The sequence below is a fragment of the Ambystoma mexicanum genome, chromosome 2q (assembly GCF_040938575.1).
Source record: "Ambystoma mexicanum isolate Mex_15411 chromosome 2q, UKY_AmexF1_1, whole genome shotgun sequence".
Classification (NCBI taxonomy): Eukaryota; Metazoa; Chordata; class Amphibia; order Caudata; family Ambystomatidae; genus Ambystoma; species Ambystoma mexicanum.
This window is the reverse complement of record NC_090924.1, coordinates 1,163,264,483-1,163,278,672: the sequence shown is the minus strand read 5'-3', so window position 1 is coordinate 1,163,278,672 and position 14,190 is coordinate 1,163,264,483. Positions and strand designations below refer to the sequence as shown.

At 49.0% G+C, this 14,190-nt stretch overlaps 1 protein-coding gene across 2 annotated transcripts in view; it reads right to left on the bottom strand.

Moving 5' to 3' along the window:
• SLC25A13 (solute carrier family 25 member 13) overlaps positions 1-14,190 on the bottom strand; it is a 1,524,563-nt gene that overhangs the window by 1,236,065 nt on the left and 274,308 nt on the right. The gene's annotated exons all lie outside the window — the stretch shown is intronic.

Sequence of the window (14,190 nt, the reverse complement as noted above, 5' to 3'; positions counted from 1 at the left end):
GGAGATGATGTACTCCACTATGGAGTAGGAAAAACAGATTAAAGCCTGCCACACAGAGGTTTAGATCCATTCAACATTAAGGAATGTCCTCATCATTAAAATGTTAAGAAGATCATCACACATCAGAAAATAGGTCACCAGATGCAAGCGCATACTTCTGATACTAAATATTTAACAAGCATTAAGAGTAAAACATGCAGGCTGTCTTTCACGGCTCACCACGAAAAAAGAAATGGACAGCAGAGTAAGACTAAAACACTAAAGGGCCGATTCACAGAAGCATTTCATAATGGGGCAATCCCATAGGGAAACGCTCTGTGAATCAGGCCTGAAGTGGAGCAACCAAATGCAGTCACCAAAGCAAAATGGAAAGGGAGCATGAGCGATGAAAGCATAATGACCAAGATTAAAAAGGATTTCGAATGGGAGCCAATGTAACAGTACGTGGTTTAAGGCATTGGAGGCTTTGTGGGAAATTATTGATGAATAAAGAGGGGAAACAGGGCAATATCTCCTGAAGAAATATGAGAGTGTGTCAAAGAGGAGATGTGCAAATTCTTAACAGACAAGGGGATAGAGCACCGCACCACCTCGATTTCTCATCCCCAAACTAACGGGTCAGTAGAAACATTGAACTGCATCATTTAGGAAAGCATTCTAGGGGCATTTGCAGTAGGATGGGTTTGGACGTTAAAGATTAAAGAAAAAGGATGTTAAGATATTTTGTGGGTCATAACTGCTCTTCACTAAGTGGGTATCTCTAACTGAATACCCCTTTATATACAATCCTACACACAACTCTTGTAAAAGAAATTGCTGCATTAGGAATCAAGATTTTGTTTTCAGTTAAATAAAATCACTTGAAAAGGTGGTCCCTTAATATGCTGGTGAAGTTGCCACTCTAAAATATATACGTTGATAACTGATTTAGAGTATATGATCGGTCTAAATAGCTTTAATAGTACACTTTCATTTCTAAACACAATCTAAGTCTATAATTATATTACCGCTTTTCAGCCATTGTGTTTAGATGTTCTTTTCATACATGACAATTCAAAATTTTCTCATTTAATTTCTCCAATCGTAAAATAAGTATTGATATCAGGGAAAATCTGCATAGAAAACAACATTAATATGAAACACATTTGTAATGAATTCTCCCCAAATGCAGAAGCAGGGCTGTGGGTTTCTAACATGTACATGTAACAGACACATAAGCTCTAGGGTGTTGCTTGAGTTTGGGGAGGCTGTTTTATCAATTTAGAATGCACCGAATATTGATTTATCTACACAATGTATCCAGCCAAGATTATTACTTTCAGATTTGTGTTTATTCATGTCCTTACAATTCAACACAAGTTCATTGGTGAAACTGTATTGTTAGTTTGGAAGCACAGCTTTTCTATGGAAATTGTTAACTCCCTTTCATTACAATCAGTCTCTTAAATATCTATGGCTTTCACAGCTTTTGATTTATAACTAACCTGTCAATCAACGAAGCATTAAAAAAAATTGAAAATTAAATTGAAAAAACACACGATTCAGTTTGTTTGGCTATAATTTACAAAATGCTCTATGTCCGCGCTGCAAAATGTGCGCTGTTTTACACTGGAAACAGCACAGAGAAAGGCAACATGCTATTTGTTCTTATTTTAATGTAATCTCAACTCAGCTTTAAGTACAGTGAAATCAGGATATAATGAACTCTAGCAAGAAATAAAACTATCACCAACTAAATGGGAATAGGATATCAGGCATGTATTCTACAATAGGTCAGACTTCATTAGGCTTTAAATACAGTGAGCAAGCACTGTGGCAAGTACCTCCCGAGGCCGTTCACTCCTGGGGCTTAGTAAAGAAATGGCTCTAGGGGCCTGTGTTGCATTACAATGGGGAATTTTCATACTCACTTTTGAATAATTCTTTAAGGCACATAGTCAGCAAGGACTCTCAAGAGTTGCGAGGGAATTCCCACTTAACAGGCCACTTCTGATTTTTCTCCTTCTAGGAAACCAGGTCTGCCTCAGGTACAGGCTTTCTCCTCGATAAGACCCAACCACCTACAGATAATATTCAAGCTTAGCATTCATGCATTTGGAACAGATGTTCCCATTTCTGTAGCCTTCACAATCCCAGTTATCCTTATTCTCTGTGTCCACTTATATAATCGACAGCATTCAAACATTATCATTGTGACACTGCACTTTTAATTTTCTGAGTCTTTTCATTGGCTTGCTTAAAAGGCAGACTAACACTTCCAGGGATACACCCCTTGATTTCAATAAGTTGATCATATTTCTGAACATGTGAGGGAGTGGGAACTGTACACTTTGGACAATTTTAATCTCACATTCAAATTTGTTACATATCTTTTCATAACAATATGATAAACTGGTGAACTGTGTACAGATTTCTGGATTCCAATAAGCCTCACAAATAAAGGGACTTGAATTCATGCAATGATATACGACTGTTGATTATATTTATAATTGTAACAATTTATAATAAATCTACAGAATCTCACGGTTGCAAAACACCTTCTCTCTTAATTGTAGATATATAGTTGTGGAGTTAAAGCCCAAATCTTTTTAAATGGTTTTAATGCTAATTGAAACAGTTTAATTTCCTTGAATTATAAAACCTTTTGCTAGCATCATAAGTCACGTAAAACAGCTCTTGAGGCCAGTTTGTTTGATCACCCATTAACTGGTCTGGCAGGATAGCTCAGGGGCAACGCGCTCGCTTTGGGAACAAGACGACGTGGAGCAACAAAGGTTTGATCCTGGGTCTGTGCTTAGAAACCTCTGGGTATTAAGCGTGTTATAAATACCCAATTACAAACTGGGCTTTTGGTGGACTTTATCAAGCTGATGTCCAGAGATCACAAAAGGTGGCTTTGGCTGTGGGTGAAGCACTGGGGCTGGAAAACAAAGCTGGTCACCGTGTGATCAGTCCAGATTCTTATAAGTCCTGTGTTGTTGGCCTTTTAGGAAGAGGCTCATTACTAAGAGGCTCTGAACAGATGCGGTTTTCATTTTAACCTCTTAATTGCCAACGACGAGCTATCTCGTCCTTGACATTACGTCTGCAGTGCCAAGGACGAGATAGCTCATCCTTTTTGGCACTGCACTTTGTGCGATCCCTGCAAAGTAGGGATCGCAGAAAAGTGTAATCCAACCACTGGGCTATGTGAGGGGGAGGTTCCTCCTCATGGGCCGACGGTTGGATTTCTTTCAGTTTCACATCAGCATGTGTAATGCACGCCGACATGAAACAAAGTAATTTTCACAGCGCCAGCCATTTTCGGCTGCTGCCATGAAAGTGAAAGGTGAGTCTCCACATTTCTCCCCCTCGATCTCGGCCACTATTGTGCTGTTCAGATCGAGGGAGGTGTCATTGGAAAAGGGAAACTCTTCCCCTTTCCAACAACACCTTTTTTGAAGCATTGCTGGGCGCGCATCGGGCGCAGAGCGCTCGATCCACGACCAGCAATGCCACAAGACCAACAGGGATCTGTGTGACGTGGGGGGGAGGGGTGGTGCTTACATGAGAAACGGATGCCCACCGGGGAGTCCTGGCAGTGTGCCAATACCTCCCTGAAGGGGAAAACTGTAACGCAGCCCAGCCAGAACTCGAGGACAGTTGGAGACAATGTCCCCGGCCTTGGACATCCGTTTACCATGTGAGTGTACTGTTCACAAGCACGGCGGCAGCTCCAGGGTGCCCCGGCAGCACCCCCTTCCCTCCCCCAAGGGAAATTCTGTAAAGCAGCATAGCCAGCGCTCCAGGATGGTCAGGGCAATCTCCCTGGCCTTGGGCGGCTGTCTGCCATGTGTTTGACCGTCCCCCTGCCCAGCAATGGTTCCAGGGAGCCCCGGGCAGGGTCCCCAACCTTTCCTGGAGGGAGAAGCTGTAATGCAGGCCAATCAGAGATGCAGGATAGTTGGGGGTAATGTCCCTGGCCTTGGTGGGTTGTCTCCCATATGGGGCGACCATCCCCAAGTGCAGCGGCACTTCCGGCAAGGACGCAGCCGAGCCGGAGGTCCAGGATTTGTCGTGGGTGATGTCCCTAGCCTTGGGTGGCTGTCTCCCATGTGTGTCGACCGCCCCAAGTCCAGTGGCAGTTCCGGCAGGGACCCTTTCTTCCCCAGAGGGAAAGGCTGTAATGCAGCGCAGCCAGAGCTCCAGGCTGGGATTGGGGATGGTCGAACCACATGGGAGACGGGTGCAGGACATTACCTGGACCATCCTGGAGGTGTGGCTGCGATGCGTTACAAAATGTACCCTCGGGAAGGAAGGGGGACCCTGCCGGGGCTCCCTGGGACTTCTGCTGCACTTGGGGATGGTCAACCCACATGGGAGACGGGTGCCCATGGCCAGGTACATGATCCCTAACCATCCTGGTATTCTGGCTGGCCTGAGTTACAGCTTCTCCCTCCGGGAAAGGACAGGGAATGTTCTGGGCCTCCCGGGATACAATGCTGGGTTTGGGGACATTCAACCACATGGGAGTCAGTCCCCCAAGGCCAGGGATATGACCCCCTACCACCCTGGAGCTCTGGCTAAGTTGCGTTACAGCTTCTCCCCTCTGGGAAAGGACGGTGACCCTGCCGAGGCTCCCTGGGACTGCTGCTGCACTTGGGGATGATCAACCCACATGGGTTAAAGCCGCCCAAGGTCAGGGACATTACCCCCGACAAGTCCTGGTGCTCTGTCTCGGCTGCGTTACAAAATTTCACTCAGGGGAGGGAAGGGGACCCTGCCGGGGCTCCCTGGAGCTGCCGCTGTGCTTGGGAAGCGGTACACCCACATGGGAAACGGATGTCCAAGGATGGGAACAACACCGCCACCCGTCCTGGAGTTCTGGCTGGGCTGCGTTACAGCTTTCCCCTTCAGGAAGGCATTGGCACACTGCCTGGACTCCCTGGTAGGGAAAAGCTGTAACAAAGGCCAGCAAGAACTCCAGGGCGGGAGTCTTCTTTTCGGAAATGTATGGAGTTCTCTGGTTTCCTTGGTGGCTGCGACACCCCAGGGCCAAATCTGTAGGTTGTCCACAAGAGCAAAATTCCTCAAAATCTGCTTTGTCGAAAAACTTGGGGTTACCAGTGGTTTAGCCTTTTCCCTTTGCGACCAGGTAGGTGCATGGGATGCTGGAAATGCATCGGAGGGACAGGGCCTCCGTATCCGTGTCCTTTACTGCTTTTCATCGTGTGTTTTGTCGTATTTTCCGCGCAGGAGTTCATGTGGGACTCCTGGCGGTGCAGCTCCCTTTCTTTTGGTTTGGTGAACGGACCTGTGGGATACCCTTATGGCCCCCATGAGTGGGGGTACAACCCTGTGCCCCTAGTGTATGTTTTTGGGCACCTGTGGGTGGCCCATAGAGCAGGGTATGGGCTGGTGGCAGCTTCATGCTGAATTTGACAGGCGCGTGGAGTATCCTCCATTTTGGGATACCCCGGCCCTGCCATTGGGATCAGTTGATTCCTGATGGAAAACAAGATGGCCCCGGTGGCCTCTTGCTTTCTATTACCCATTACCTTGTTTTCCCAAAGTCCTGGGAAGCCCTGACTCTGTCCCTTCCCCCTGACTGGCTGTTGGGTGGAAGTGCCATATATGGTGTTGTTATGAAGGCCCGGCCAAACTAGCTGGAGCCTTCCCGGTGATGTATGTTGTGGGTACCTCCTGTGGGTGGGACCTGGGTGAATAGAGTGTGTGACGAATATGCATTCTGTGTTGTGGGTGTTTAGTACCTGGTGGTTGACACAATGATGGAGACAACCCTGCCCGAAACCGGTATGAATGCAGCTTGGAGTATTGAATGGCTCGGTACTTGTCCCAATACACATAACTTGTTGCGAGTGTCTGGAGAGAAGTGAATGGCCTGAATACCTTGTGTGCCTGATTGGCCGCCTGCCTGCATGAATGCCCGTAGTCGTGATTGGATGCTTGAGTGTGATCCTCCGGAATGAATGGGAGATCAACAGTATATCTGGGGAACTCTCACTGCTAGGAATCGTGTTCAGAAGCTGAAGTCCACTACGAGGAGTAACTGGATTAATTGACGCTTGACCTTGAAGCCCTGCTGGACGAGAAGAATTGCTGTTGCTCTCCTTCACAATCTGAAAGCTGCTGTGAGGACTGACCCAGAGAGAACCTGGTAAGGCGCCCTCTTCTCGAGCTACGAGGGACCATTGTGCACAGCTGATCTTTGCCAATGCTCCCTGGTAGACAGACCTTCGACAGGCTGCCGACCCGATATGGGGACTGCTCCGGAACTCCAAGGAGAAGCACCTGGACTGTTGTCCACCACTGTCGACGACCGCCGTCGCCGACCGGAGCCGCTGTGCTCCCGTTTGCCTAAGAACTTCCATTGATCATCGGACGCTCTCGTCTGCATCGCCATCCGCTTGTCTCCCGCTGGAGAAGGCCCGACCGTCGACGCGCCGAGGAGTATCCACCAGTGGGTTTCCCGCCATCTAAAGACCACAGAGACGCCGACGACTCGACGCCCTGGTTGGGCCACAGTTCATCATCTCTTTGCGGTCCAGAACTATTGTCACTGAGGTGCCCTGCACGCCTCTTCCTTGCAGGACGCCGACGCTCTGTCATCGACGAGCATCGCTAGGAACGAAGCTGTCACTTTCCTGCCGTAGTTCACCCTGTTCACCGTCGGACGTTCGACGACCCGTGACTCCCGCCTTAAAGGGAGGGCACTCAAGAAGGGCCGTCGATTCCCTGACACCGAATGCCAAGTTCCCCGACACCTCTCGACGATCTGTGGCTCCCGCCTGAAAGGGAGGCGCTCAAGAAGGATCGGTCGGTGCATCGTTGGAGAACTCTACTCCACCAGGTACATTGGGGGGGTAAAACCTTAATAGGAAGAAGTGAGACTATTGAACATATGGACTGGGCTTGTGCGATATAGCTTTATTTACAGGTTGCCCAGGTGGGGGGGATCTCCACACAGAACTGTGTCTAGGGTACGGGGCCAGTATTCTGCCTACTGTTTCAACCATCTTATGTTCCTACCTATCTCTATTGCTGGTTTACTCGTTATTAATCTGTGTGACATTTTAACCGTACAGTTGATGCACTTCAATGAGATTCGATAACATTAGTGGTACCACTTTAGCATTGTATATATTTATCATTATTGAGTTTTCAGTAAAACAGTGTGTGGACATTCCTTTGTGGGGGTTCAGGGACTACACTGTACTTAAGAACCAGCCCGCATCACCCCCTGAGAAGCTAGGCCTTGATTGCTCGTCCATTGCTACCATATAGAGAATCTTGGCTGGGGTCCGCTGTGCCTCTCCTCTACCATATAGAGAGTGGAAGTACAGACACCCCTACCAGTCTTTACAGTGCACCCACACATGTGAGCTACCGTTTTCGTCGGGACAACGGTGGGAACGCGGGAAGGTACAACATTTGTTGTGTTTGCGTAGTTTTCATAACGTTTTGACCCATTTGCTGCTGCACTTTGTTCCACAACCCTTTCATTTCCCAAATGTGACCTACATTTAGTCCCTGCTTTCGGCACTATACACTTTTGTAACCCGCACAAGTCACCTACCATTCAAAAGGTCTGCCGTGCTCTTTCAAAAAAATGGATGCTTGCCCTTTCTCACCACATTTGTTTTCCTTATTTACACATGCTACGTACGTCTGTTTAGGCCGTAGGCATAGAAATCCTGTGTACCATGGCTCCGTTTTGGCTTGTGGTATTGTTTGTTTTGTGAAACATTAAGAAAAAAGTGTGATTTCCTAACTGGAAGAGTCGGGGGAATGTAGCAGAGCTTGTTTTTCTCAAAATTCAAAGCCGCCATTGCCTTACCGGGCCAACCATTTCCATCACATACCTTTATTTTCTGTCATTTTCCTGATTTTTCCCCAAACTATGGAATTGTTCCTTACATAGTTGACTGACCTGCACAAATCACCCCTTCCTAAACTTGGAATTTTGTCTACTTTTCAGAAATGTATGCCTTTCTGTCTTCCCATTCAGCTTTACTACCCTTCTCTTCCATTCCGTCCATGCATGTCCTATTGGGGAAAAAAAGGCCAAAATCACCTACTTCTCACAAAACGGCTGGTAACCATATCAAAATATTTTTTCCTGGTTTACACTCAACCTGTTCTTGAAAGCCGGGAATTCAGCACAGCAAACCATTTGTTCCCAGCACTTACAAGGAAAAAAACCACAGGCTTCTTTGTACATCATTTTATTGGCATTTTCTGAAAAACCCCAAAATGTTCTCCCTTTTTGGTTGTTGGTTGTTTTCTCTCACAACCCACCCCCCCCTACAGCAAACTAGGATTCCTTGGTGGAGATAGGACCGCCTATATGTGGGGGGAAAAAAGGGGCCAAATTTGGCCGAGATCTCATGTAACAAAAACGTTACAAGGCATTGAATGGCGACATACCGAAATGACCAAAAAGGCCTTGGCACTGGGGGGTGGGGGGAACCCATGGCAGTTAAGGGGTTCATTAACGTAATGTGTTTCTTTGATAGCTTTAATTATATAGGTCTGTTTTCTCTTGATGGCCTAGCTAACCCTCCTGGCATTGCAACTCTATCCCCATTCAACAATGTATGCTCGGTTAATCAGAAAACTTGTTGTCAGTTTCCTGGGAAAATCAGCAATAGCAAAGCCACATTAGAAAACCAGTGAATTCCTATACTTGAAAGGCTTGTTTACTTCGGGTGTATTGACTGTGCACAAGCCATTATTTCTAAATACTTTACAACAGGGTGCGAAAATTCAAGTTGCAAGCTACTAGCCAGCCATAAAAAATGTCACTTGCCCCCTCAATTCTAAACATACACACAGCACACCATTTCTAACTCCGAAAGAGTTCACAATCCAAGTGCAAATGTTGTACCCTTCCTTACAGTGATTTCTACCCTGTCTGTTAAACATATCCTGAATTAACAGCACATTGCAATTCATACACTGTAATTTTTCTAAGTATTCTTGCTTAAAATACAAAATTGCTCCATTTAAAAACATATGTCAGTTTATGCTGCACTTTTCAATAATGCAAACTAAGTTTTCTTCTGTAATTAACAATATTTCTCACATGTTTATTTTCAGAATGAGAGTGCTAAGGTTCTAATATACACATCATTTTGTGTGTAAAGGAAGTAGAATGTTTTTCATTTGGGGGAAAAAGGCTTTCCTGCGTTTTCAACCTGTTAGGGAATGTTACTGATTTGTGGCAGAATTCACAACATACATCGGGTGCTGTCCCTCAGATGAGAACCTGCGTCACACAGATGCACCCTGTTTGGGCCAATGAAAGAAACACACATGAAGTAGGAAGACACTATTGTTCCCTGCCCCCCCTTCTTTTTGTCCCTTAGCAGCACTTGCCCTCAGGAACCCTTCTGAGTCTGGTCCGCCCACTGTACTCACACTACTTGATCCCTAACTCTGGTTTCCCTTGGCACTTGCCCTTCTGGGCTCCCTCCCCCTTAGCACTTTCCCGGCACCTGAGGACCCTCATCCTGCACTTCCTCCTATTCTCCCTATCACATCCCTTTTCCCTTTCTGCCCCATCCCTCGCACTTCCTGTTACTGCACTTGCACAATCCGAATGTCACAAGGCCTATTAGGACAGTTATTGTTCTCTCCTCCGTCCCTGTTACCCCCTCTTTTAGGCTTGTGGCGCTTGGAAACACTTTTTGCTGTGAAGGCACCATACAAATGTTCAATAAATAAAATAAATAAGCACCTCTTGCTTTATAAAATAAAGTCACTCATTGTTGTGATTAGAGTAGTTCATAGTCCCCTTTCCTCCATCCTTGTGGGCGTCCCCAAACACAGGTACCAGGAACCACATTGAGACAGGATGGCCTGTGCATCAGAGGAAAATGTTTGGACAACACAACCCCTTGAGGTGGGCTTTAATAACTGGGTTAGCTGCTGAAAAAAAATGCTCTGGGGAATTCCTGTAGGCTCCGATGGCCACCAAATAGGTGGGCAAGTATCCACCTGAATGCCAGAGTGGGCCAAATGCAGGGAGAAGGCCAGCACGTCGTCCAGGGCACAGGTGAAGGGGTTCAGACCCTGGTCACGAGCCCAATGGCAAAATCTTGTCCACTTGCTCTTATACTGGGATTGAGTAGACAGCCTCCACTATAATGCCCCAGTTGTCAACTGAAAAGTTAGCATGGTGCAGTCTCAGCTGGCCAGAAACCAGGCCGCAAGGACCAGCCTGGCTGGGTCCAGGTGCTCCCGTGTGCTGCCCTGCTGCGTCAGGAAGCCCCGATGGGGATTGGAAGATGGACAGTCCCCTGGGAGCACAACTTTGCAAAGGGGCCGCTGTAGTAATAGAGGAGGAAAATCACAGCACCAGGGGCCATGCCAACAGAGCTGGAGAGTGTAACCCAGAGACCCCCCCCCGACACCAGCCCCAACAAGAGGCAAAGCAGGGGCCCTTTGAATTCAAAGGGATGCAAAGAGGTCCTGATCCGGAAACCCCAATCTCTGGAACAGGGGCAACAAGGAGATGATGTTTGACTCCCACTAGTAGGTGTTGAACCCCAAGCGGCTGTGCTGGTTCACTTCAGCAGTGAGGTGGACCGCTTAAACTGAATCCCTTCCGTAAGGACCCATTCCCAGATCACCATAACCTCCATACACAGGACAGGGTGGGGGTGGAACAGGTGCTACCCTGCTTGTTCAGGTAAAACATTGTAGTGGAGTTGTCGGTCCTGACCAGAACCGCAGTGTCCCTGATGAGCAGCAGCCAGGCCCACCGCCCTGAGCTCGAGTGATGCAGGAGAGCCTCCTCCCTGGACCATGCGCAATGAATGGAGTAGCCCTCCAGAGTGGCCAGACAGTGGCAAATCCGTCATCACCACCAGAGTGGGCTCTGGTTGGGTCAATGGGGATCCCACTGCCACATCGCAGTCCATCAGTCACCAGCGAAGGTCCGGGATGAGGAGCGGGGGGACTGGGATCCTATCCGACTGACCCACATCTCCTGGTCCCAATTGGCTGCCAGGTGGAGCTGGAGGGGCCTCATCTTGAGGCGGGCGTGTTGCACCATGAGCACACAAGAAGTCATCAGTCCCAGAAGATGCTGAAACCACCATGCCAAGGTGGTTGAGTTGGCCAGAAAGTGCCCTACAGCCTTGCGTAGACAGAGGACACTATGCTGCTGTGTCCCAGCGCACTCCAAGGAACACAAGATCCTGGGCGGGAGTCAGCTGCAACTTGTGCCGGCTGAGGGAGTAGCCCAGCTGATAAAAAAACGTTCACCAACCACTGGCAAGAGTGCACTGCCTACTCGAGAGAGATGGCCCTGACTAGCCGGTCGTCCAGATAAGGGTATAAGTGATGGCCCTCCAGGCGGAGTAAACTCGCCACAGAATTCATCAGTTTCGTGATCACATGAGAAGCTGAATTGAGGCTGAAGGGGAGCACCGGAAGTGGTATGACATAATCGTGAACCGCAGAAACCTTTATTGCAACTGGTAAATTGGGACATGAAGGTATGCCGTCTTGAGATCTAGGGAACACATCCAGTCCCCTGTGCACACTGAGATTCGGCTATGTGCGTGCGAGTAATCATATTGAATCGTTCAAGTGGTAAAGACCAGTTGAGGAAAGACCATTCGAGGACTACCCCCTCAGGCCAACCTGGTTGTTCTTGGGTACTACAAAAATCGTGGAGTAGAAGCTGCAGTCCCCGTCCAACTGAAGAACCGGCTCCACCGCCTGCATCTCCAGAAGAGAAAGGATCTCCTGTAAAAGAGCCTGAGACCCAATCAGACGTAGAGGAAAAAGGAAGAAGTTTGAAGCCCGTGGAGACTATAGAAAGGATCCAGGGACTCTCTAAATAATGCTTCCAGCTGTCTAGGAAGAAAGCCAGCCGGCCCCCTACTGAGGAGCGGTGTTCCACAACCATCAAGTCACTGTTTTTTGGCGTCTGAGGCAGGAGCAGAAGAGATCTGCGGAAGAAAACAACCTCTGCTGCTTCCTTCAGTTGTCGCTGGGCAACCAGTCAGGCCTCCGCATAGCACAGTCCAGAAAACCCTTGAAGCCGTTGAAAGGGCTGGTTTTGGTCAGAGAAAAGGACTTCTGTCCTGGTTTTGTTCAGGATGGCCAAAGGCATGGTGGTTTGCGTGGAGGACTTCTTTGTCAACTCGTCATCGGCGGATGAATGAAAGAGGTCAACGGTCTCGAACGGAACTTCTAGGATCCACTCTTGCACGTCAGATGAAAACATAGTGGCATGCATCCAGACCATGCATCCACGCTGTCCTTCTCATCACAATCCCCCTGTCGATGTGGGAGACCTAAGCCTCCATGAGGTCATCCACCAGACTGACCTTGAAAGAGGCTTGCCTCTCCAGGGGGAGGTCAGGCAGTAACTTCCCCAGCTCCCGCCACAGCTTCTGGTTAGCCATGGCCATAAGGGCTTCAGCATTGGCCTGCCGCAAATGCAGCCCCGATATGGTGTAGCACCGTTTGCTTAAAGACTCAAGGACCTTGTTCTCCTTTGACATGCAACTGGAGGAGGCTCCTGAGCAGGAAGATGAAGATGGTTTAGAATAGAGGGAGGCCCCGGCCACAATTTAAGAGTGCAGCTGAGGGCGGGAGGCCAGTAGGACCGGCTCCCCATCAGTCAGCCTGAACCTGCTGTCCAACTTCTTGTTCATCTGGGCGTTGGCCTTGGGCTTCTCCCAGACCTTTCTCACCACCTGCAGGACATCTTACTGGAGCGGAATGCCAGAGCGGCTTGTGGTGCATTTGCCCAAAATCTCTGCTAGTACTCCAGACTACTGGCGGGCTTCCTCAGGCAGGACGACGAGCAAGAACTCTGCAAGGCCCTGAAGGTGGTCATGAAAGGCCTTAAAAGATGCCGGGAGTTCATCGTCCTGAGCGTCAACACCATCATCGCCAGGAGGAAGCACTGAAAGAAGCGGTGCTTGCAAGCCACCCAGTCCGTATGGGGCCGGTCCTCTGAAGCGCTGGGTCTCCGCTCCTGACGAAAGCGCCAAAGCGTGCGAGGTGTATAGATGTATCCCAGAGGAGACCAGCAGGCTGTACCATGCAGTCTGGCTCCGCTTACAGAGGGAAGGGGACTGGGACCTTCTTGCAAGGCTCATTCAATGGTTAAGAGCACGGGGGGGACAAGGACTTGAATCCAAGATGGCTGCCGCCTAGCAGGTTCTGCCACATGCTTATCCATCATCTTGGGACCTTGTGCCACGTCCTGGGCAGGAGAGCACGAAGGCCCTGAGCCACGTGCTCGCTCAGACATGGGAGGGCACGCCTTGTGCCCTGAACCTGAAACGGAAGCGTAGATCTCAGATCACACTGGTAGGCACTCAGTCCTCAGCCAGCCGGCTGTCTAGCAGTCGAATCACCCTGACCCATGACCTCGGAGGGAGCTCCAGAAGGATGTGCACCCCCGGCACCTGCGCCGGTAATCCTGCTGTATTGTACCAAGGACTGACACTTGGAGGTAGAACACAACGATCCTTTGCCCCTTGAGGTTGATAAAGAGGACAAACTTCATTGTCCCTCTGAGGACAGCCTGGTAGGGGCCCTGAACCTCTTGGCTTGGGAGCAGGTTAGCCTTTAGAGACCTCGGGCTTGCCAGAACCTGAATCCAAGGAACCCTTGCCCGAAGGAACCCCTTGGAAGGAGTCACAACGCTGAGGAGCCGTACTAAATATAGGGCCTACCTTGTCTTGACCTGAGGTCCTGGAGATAAAGGTCTTTAAAGTGAGCTGGAGGAGAAGTGTGGAAGATCTCCCTCCAACGTGACAACTGATTCTTCAATGCCCGATGACCGAGAACGCTGAAAGCTGCGCACATGTCCCAGCACTGGTCAGGCCCCAGGCACTCAAGACAGAGTGCATGGGATCCAAGGAAGGGAATGAGCGGTCGCAGGACCCACATTTCATGAATCCTCCTGCAGCCAACATGCGCCAGGCGAGGCAAGGCACCGAAGGGAGGTGAAGAAAGAAAAACAAAACAATGGGGAGCAAGCATAAAGTTCAAAAAGTCTCTGCGCCTAGCTGCCACATGTGACACCGTCCGGGTGGAAAAGGGACTGAGGTGAGGCACCGGAGAAGACAGGGGGTGCTCCTGTGCCCCCACGTGCTATACTAAATTTAAAGGAGAAGCTCAATTTTTCACTGCCAAATGTTCCGGTACCGTCCCCAT